The sequence below is a fragment of the Mastomys coucha genome, unplaced genomic scaffold (assembly GCF_008632895.1).
Source record: "Mastomys coucha isolate ucsf_1 unplaced genomic scaffold, UCSF_Mcou_1 pScaffold5, whole genome shotgun sequence".
In the NCBI taxonomy this organism is placed as follows: domain Eukaryota; kingdom Metazoa; phylum Chordata; class Mammalia; order Rodentia; family Muridae; genus Mastomys; species Mastomys coucha.
The window spans coordinates 42475398-42483356 of NW_022196911.1; the positions used below are offsets into that span (position 1 = coordinate 42475398).

Genomic DNA, 7959 nt, shown 5'->3' on the forward strand with positions numbered 1-7959 from the left:
AACCCTTTCCTCCCCAACTTGCTTCTTTGTCATGATGTTGTGCAGGAATAGAAACCCTGACTAAGACAATGGCTATACACAGCCATGACCCCAGCACTTGGGAGCCTAGGCAGGCATCAGGAGTTTAAGGACAACCTGGTTTACAGAGTTAGGACCCACTTTCAACAAATCAAAGCAAAGCAAAATCATGTGAGTGAAAATGATTCATAGGATAGCACATGGATTGCTGGTTTGAGGTCTTCTACTTGGATCCTCAGTGTATAATGTATCGTGGGCAGCTTTCTCATATAGTGAGGCTACTATATTTTCTATAGTACACAGTCCAGGTTGGAACCAATGTTTGTCACGGTACTGTGAAAGTTACACTGTCCAGACTCACCCCTTACTTGCACCCTGCTTGTTAGAGCAAAGCAGATGGTGACTGTGATGAACGGGTACTTGACAAGAGAGAAAACACAGCTGAAATGTAATGGTGGCACTGAATAAAGCAATAAAGGGAAAGAGCCAGAACGATTTTAACGAAAAAGAAGGGAGAAGACAGCCTCATGACTGGAATCGAAGACCAGTGCAGCTCTGCTCCCAGATAAGTGTCTTTTACCAGTCTTTTCCACAACCCCAGTCAGAGTTATTATAGCGGGACACTGTCTAAGGATCTGCTTGAAGAATGTAGCTCACCCTGCTACTTATTAACTCGGAGCTCAGTGAAAGCCAGAATTAGTGGCTGACCACTTCAACCTTGGCAAGTAGTGGCAGGGCCTCCAGGCATTCAAAACATATCCTGTGGAAGACAGGACATTCACAAGTGAGTCTGATCCTATCGGAGGAATTGGAAATGTGCTTTGTACAGAGAGGGACTCTCTCTCTGATCCTTGGCAGTATTGTCTTTATTAGGGAATTGTGCTTGCTTTAATAGGCACCATTGCTGTAGTGGTTAAAATAAGAAGAATAAAGCATCTGTGTCCACAGCCACCTATTCACCCTGCCCCTATGCATCACAACCATCAGCAAAGAGCTGCTACCAAAGCAATCTCACAGGATTTATACATGAAGTGAACCATGGTGACACGGTCTTCTGTGAGTTCTGCAGGCACAGCTGAGAGTCGGGTCAGGGGCCAGAGCTTACAAGTTTTCCTTCAGAGGAGGTGGCTCACATTTGCCAACAGGAATCAGAAGCAATAATGAAGACAGTCACCTTTCCAAGTGGCAGCAAAGGTGAAGTGACAGGGACAGTGGAGCCTGCAGAGCTATGGAAAGGAAATGCACACAGAATGGAAGCTGAGCAACTCAGTCACAGCCTTCTCTTTTGGCCTGATTGTCTTTATCATTACTGATTATTTAGTTTCTTCTCAGTTTACCTGATGCCACAATAGTTAATGCTAACTACACATATGCCTAAATCTGTAAATGTTTTCTCTGCAGAGGACTTTACCGTATGTGTATTCACAACACATCATATGGCAGACATTATCTTAGTCCATTTAAAGACTAGGAATTGGGGCCAGGTTTGATAGTGAATGGTGGCTAAGGTCACAGAGTTGGGATCCTAATGGAGCCTGAACCCAATTCTCAGCTTTACTCCTCTCTAGCTATGACATGGTCATTTCATCTTCTCTTATTTATTTGCTGTACTCCCTTCTCCCTAGCATCTACTCCCTTTCTTTCTTGGATGACGAGTAAAGTTCACAAAAATATTTTTTCTTTTGTCAAACAGAGGTTAATTCGTACATTACAGGAGAGGATAAAGACAATAAATGGATGGAGAGATGGATAAAATATTTCACGATGTTCAGACTCGGGAAAGAGGATGAAGAGTTACTTTGAAAAGGGGTGTGCCCCCTTGAGATTGCATAAATTATAGGTTTTGAGAAACTGCAAAGAACCTTTGACGCCTTCTATCTTGAGAGATCCAGAAAAGATTGGAGCTGAGACCTTACAGAGATTTCTACACCAATGTTTATTCTACTTTCAAAGCCCATGACTATGTTAACTTCCACCATCACCATCATATGTGGCTTCAGAGGCATGAAGAAGACAATGAGCTCCACGGTGCACAGAAGCATATTGGGCTTGTCTTGCTCATGCTTAAAGAAAAAAACAGCCCCCAAACTGCCTCACAGTAGAGCAAGTGAAGCTGTCACTCAAGACATTGTGAGACATTGTGTCATATCTCTCTGGCATTTGCCACCAATGCTATACTAGGATTTCTGCAGTAGGCAAAAGTCAAAATGGTATTTCACAAGCCCTACTCTTGACCTGTTCTTTGACTTGGATTGGACAAAACCTAAGGGTGAGACATTTTTAGAACTGAGAATTCTCCAACTTTCATTTCAGATTTGGTAGGGTTTGAGAGCTATGGGCATTGGTGGCTTTTGAAGTGTCTTTTCTTACTTAGACCCAAGTATAATGTTTTTCTGTCTAATATGGCTTCTAAAGTGTAGTTAGGCATCATTACTAAGCAAGAACACCTAGATCACTCTCATAACTCAGACTTGGTGTCAGGAACCCAGAAACACTGCCTGTGTGCTAGATTGCCTGTGCTTCTTAAGCAAGTAATTCTCTTTCTGGTCTTAGAACTTATGTCTTTTTAACAAAAGAAATGATTAGTTCAAATGTATCTGGTTCTCCTCCCCCTCCTCCTCCTCCTCCTTCTTCTTCTTCTTCTTCTTCTTCTTCTTCTTCTTCTTCTTCTTTAATGTCAAGAACTGTGCTCAATACTATCTGTGACCCTTGTCACAGACTCTCTCCCTATTTTCAGGTGCTAACAATACTCAGTTTCATATCACTAGTCAAAAAACCTTTACCTTAGCTTACGATTTCTAGTGCAGTCTTGGAGAGTGAAAGACTGGCCAACTATAGTCCTTGCAGCCTTACTCCATGGGGCCAGTGCCTGACCCCAGTTCTGCCAATGTGCTTTCAGGCATCAGGGTGAGACTATAATAAGGTTATTCCTTCCTGATTAAAAGAAGTCTGGAGGACAAATAATTTCCCTTCATCATCTGTTACTACTTTCCTTCTTGTGGACAACACATAGAGATAAATATATATATATATATATATATATATATATATATATATATATATATATATATAAAGTCTACATGGAAGTAGTTGGGAGTAGGGGAAGCAATGCTCCCTGCCCCAGTGTTCCCTGGGTTCAGAAGTCTGCTCTACAACTGTGTGGATGAAAACAATCCCATTAAGGCTTAAATTACTACAAGGAGGGTTTGAAGAACTGAGGGCTAAGTGCAGTCTTCACTGACAAAGCTCTCAAACTTTCTTTTCCCATGAAATCTCCTGGAAATCCCCACATATAGAATAAAATAATGCATCTAGGCTTTACCAGAAGAGAGTATTCCAAAGCCATTCCTTTCCAGTTGCCTGCAGGTTCTATAACGCCAGACTTGTCAGGAACAGCATTTCTCAGGAATGTCTTCTGTTGGCAAACATCTAATTCTCTGGATGTGGGCCCTTGGATTCTCAAGTTTAGATTAGTAAAGCTCCCATTGGAACTCCCTCTCCTGTTTCAAAAACAATCTCTAGGTCTCAGTCTGTGAGTTATACTTGCCAATGGACACCCCCTTTGAGGGATACCACCCCGTTTTCTGGGGCTCCAACAGCAGATTGACTAATGTCATGGCGGTTCTTGGCTTTCATATTGTTATTAGACAATTTGCATAATAAATCTATCAACTATCTGTCTGTCATCCATCACCTACCTATCCATCATTGGATCTGTCACCAATTAGCTATCAATTCTATGTATCTCCTTAACTATTCCTTCTATATATCTATCATCTATCTTTTCTACCATCTACTTAACATCTCTCTCCATAATCTATGTCTCTGAATCTAGATACCAATCTATTTACCTATCATCTCTCTGCCCTCCCTCTTTTCTGTCTGTTGATTATCTCCCTATGCATTCTTACCTAGTTTATTTGTCTTCTATTTATTTTAACATCTATCATGAATGTAGTCTATCACTCATCTCCTTTCTCTATCTCTATATCTTTCTGGACCAATATACATACCTAACATTTCTCTCTGTGATGTCTATCTATCTATCTATCTATCTATCTATCTATCTATCTACCTATCTATCTTCTAATTTATTTTCTATTCTCTTTCTTTCCACCTCACGTGTCATGTCTTTGTCTCTGTTACCTGTCTTCTAGGCAACCTTTATATCTCAGTATCTATTAAAATCTTCTGTCAGTCCTATATCTCTGAAGAAAAAAAAAATAAGAACATTCATTTTTTTGCTCTAAAAAAGCAAACATAGCATGATCATCTTTATCAAAACTTTGTTTTAATAAAGTAGGTCTAGAAGAGACTGGAATAGCTTCATTCCAGTAGAGACTTGCTCATGTCCACCTGGTCCCTTCACTCAGTGTTCCTGCAGGAATAGCTCGGCAAGGAATACAGGCTAAAATAAGGCCTCAGGAGCCTGTTCTCTCCTGCTTTGGAAATCTGAGCCCTCTGGGTAATGCTATTCTTACAAAATGTGCCTTCTGATTACTTCCAGAAGGCACTGCAAGGCAGGCTGACCATAATGTTTCTCCTTGTGAGGAAGGTAAAACAGCCTTGTGCACTGAGGATGTGAGTTACCGTCACGTGGAGGCCAGCAGCATAGTGTCTGGTGAATTATATTAAGTGTGCTAGCTTCCTGTGCAGAGATCTCCCACTGTGCCCCATGTTCATTTTGCCTAGCTCTGTCTTTACTGGATCCACCTCTGTACCAGATTTCTTTTTCTCTGCCCTCTTCTTCCCCTGACCCCTCCTTTCAAATTACAAGAGAGTTTGAGATTCTCTCTTTTGAAAAGAGAAACTACAGAATTTCTTCCCAGTTTGGGCACTGCTCCGCTCAATCTTGCAACCCGGAGTTGCTATGTCACGCCTCTTTCTGCAGAAAGCTTGACACGTACTAAATTTAGAGGGGAATGACATTCCAGATCACTCTCTGTCTCTGTTACTGGCGCTGGGTGCTTGGCTGTGGTTCAGCTTAGTTACTAATCTGCCCGGGCACCAGAAAATAGAGCCATGGTCCATCTTGACTTCTAACTGCCCTCCCTCGACTGTAGGGAGTCTTGAAATTCTTTAAGCTGCCCCACCCACCCCACCCTACCCAACTCTACCCCTCCTGACACAAAGATGAAGTTAATAAGGAAAACATGTGTGAACCACCGCTCCAGACTGAGAGAGTCATAACCTATTCCATCCTCCAAAATCAAAACTTTGAGGAAAGTAAGTACCAGGTGCTAATCTGAAAATTGTATCAACAGCATGGACATCTGTCTACTCCTCTTAGGTCCAGGACTGGAGAAAGTGAGACATCCTTACATCTACCTTCTACTCCTCCCCCTCACCATTCAGTACTAACAATGGCCTGTTAGAGAGGTTCAGGACTCTGATTTAAACTCATCCAGTTTTCTAAGAGAACACTCATAAGGTCTAGTGGCTCTTTGATAATGACTTAGTCTTCAAAGACTCCACCCTTTCCTCTGTTTTCCCTAGGCAGGCTCTTGCCCAAGTCCCCTCTGGACTTGCCATGGACTGATCACCAAGTAGCCCTAAAACAGGATGGATGAGCTGTAGTTCAAACTTGTCTGAGCTGAGCCAAGCTCTTAAAGACAGTAGCACTGCATGGCTTGTCTTCTAAATAGATACACAGAAAGCAGTAATATAGTAGTCTTAGGAAGGCTATTATATGTATTACAATATAGGGCATATGTATGAGAAAGAACGAAAATTGAAGAGGAAAGTCAAGATTCTCTTCTGCTAAAAATTAGTCAATACTTTTAATGCACTACTTTTAGTTAGGTGAAAATAAAATGGAGTAGTCGATAAAACATTCACTATTTGTCTCTATTTTTAACAATGATTTTTCAAAAAATAAATGACTGTTTTCTGGTATTGCTCTTTTATCTGTTATAAAATACAGAAGCATTTACTAAACTACAGGTTATTTCTTCCTCCGAGTAAAAAGGGGATTGCTTACCAAAGCAGAATAGCAAGCCAGCATATTACTACACAAATACATTACTGCTATTCAAATCTCACATAAGAAAGTCAAAGTCACATATGAGAATTAAACACCAGGAAGCCTTACACACATCTGTTCCTACAAAAAAAAAAAAAAAAAAAAAAAAAAAAAAAAAAAAAAAAAAGAAGAAAGAAAGAAAGAAAGAAAAAGAAAAGAAAGAAAAGTGTATTCCAAAATAAAAACTTCCAACTCTGATTCCTTTCAAAAGCAGAGAACAGTTTCCTGCTTGAAACACCCCCTTTTAAAATCCTTGAAGCATTGAAAAGGAGAACCTCTTCATCGGAGTTTAGCTTTGCAGTCAATCAAGTGTCCCGTGAAGCAGAAAGGGAGACTTCCATACCGCTGAAACAGGGTGACAACACAGGAATCCATACACTTTTCCTTCCTCAGTGCTGTTGGCTGTGCAGTGCTAACTTTCTAAAGTGCCTGAGCGCTGCTGAAACTCAGATCTTAAGAGCCTTTTGAGGACAAACAAAGCCGAGAAGCACCACCAGTCCCTCTGCCCAGGTGATGGGGGCTGAAATGTGTTCACTCACACATACATGCGGCCTCTCCCCATCCCTGAACCCCCCCAGTGTTTGTGAACAAACAGCAGACAGGGCTCAGGAAGCTAGGCTGGTAAGGCAAGAGCTGCTCAGTCCCCTACCTCTCTTGTCTGTTTCACAGAGTGGCGGATGAGAGTCCCCCGTGGTCCTGGGGAAAGCTGAGAGGCTCTGATGGAGGCGGCGGCCACTCAGCCCGCCCCTGTGAGCAGGCCCTGCCTGTGCTCAGGAGCTGCCCCAGTCAGATTTTCCAGCCGCACAACTGCAGCCAAGTCCCTGCCCATGCCTGAAGAATTTCCTGAACAGCATTCCCGCTCTCTCACTGCCTGCTTTGAAACCCTACTCTGCCTTTACTTCGATCCGGGTTTTGTCAAGCCGACTCCCAGCTACTGGGCTGTCTCCAGATATCAATGGGAAACACGTGTGTCAAACACAGCTTTGCTTTCTTGCAACAGCGCTCATGGCTTCTGTCTGCTGGGCTCACGGAAAGAAGGCTGCTTCTAGAAATAGGATTTCCCAGCCATTCTCTACACAGGCTTTGCCCTGGATACTAGATGCAGACATGTCACCCCCCCCCACCCCCCCGTCCCTCACTCAGCCCCAGTTCAACATTGTCTCTCTGTATCTTGCCTGTTCCACATGGAATGTGGAATCCCCCACTGCCTGGGGTAAGGCCCCTGTGCTCCCTCTTCCCGATCTTACTAACAAACCCACTGCAGCTAAGAGATATAAATTCTAACTCCATCTTCCTCTCTGGCCCTTCCTAAGTTTTTCCTTAAAATTTCAGTTGCTGGGGAAGCAGTATTTTTAGCATTTCCAGTTCCGTTCTCCCAGGTTGCCTTCTCCACCTGATTCCTGCTGCATCTATCTCTGCAGCAACTAAAAATAATGCAATTATTTTCCTCAGACACTTCTGATACTTTTTGCTCTAAAGCTGTGCAGGTGACATGGTACTGGCTGTAAAGTTTTACATGCTGTGACAACTCTGTTAAGGTGACAGGAAAACGGAAGAACCTGGGACCAGAATGCATCCTACATCTGTGCAGCTGTAATTTTCTCTTTCCTGGGTAGCATTCCCTCAAGACGTTCTGGGTACCTCCTGCTGGGTGTTGTGGTCTACCTTTGACATTTTCTCTTTCCTATCATAAAAAAGGAGACAAATCTCAAAACACGTGTGCTCACAAAGGGAAGCTACCTGTATCTAATAAGCTAAAGCAAAGTTTTCAAGTTAATGTCCCAGAAAACAGGTTAAAGAGGAACATTTGGTGTGTGAGTTTTGTTGTTTTGTTTTGTGTTAACATTTAAATCACATGCATCAACATTTTTTTCTCTTCCTCTCTTTCCTCCTTCCTCTTTTTTTTTTTTTTTTTTTTT

At 42.3% G+C, this 7959-nt stretch overlaps 1 protein-coding gene across 5 annotated transcripts in view; it reads right to left on the reverse strand.

Moving 5' to 3' along the window:
* The window catches only part of Sgcd (sarcoglycan delta), a 973571-nt gene that overhangs the window by 396803 nt on the left and 568809 nt on the right, over positions 1 to 7959 (reverse strand). The window contains exon 1 of one of the 5 annotated variants that reach the window (XM_031353946.1): positions 6690 to 6956. The exons of the other annotated variants lie outside the window; for them this stretch is intronic. The gene's annotated coding sequence lies outside the window, so the exon portion shown is untranslated. Of the gene's footprint in view, positions 1 to 6689; positions 6957 to 7959 lie in introns of those variants that run through there. 5 annotated transcript variants of the gene reach the window in all.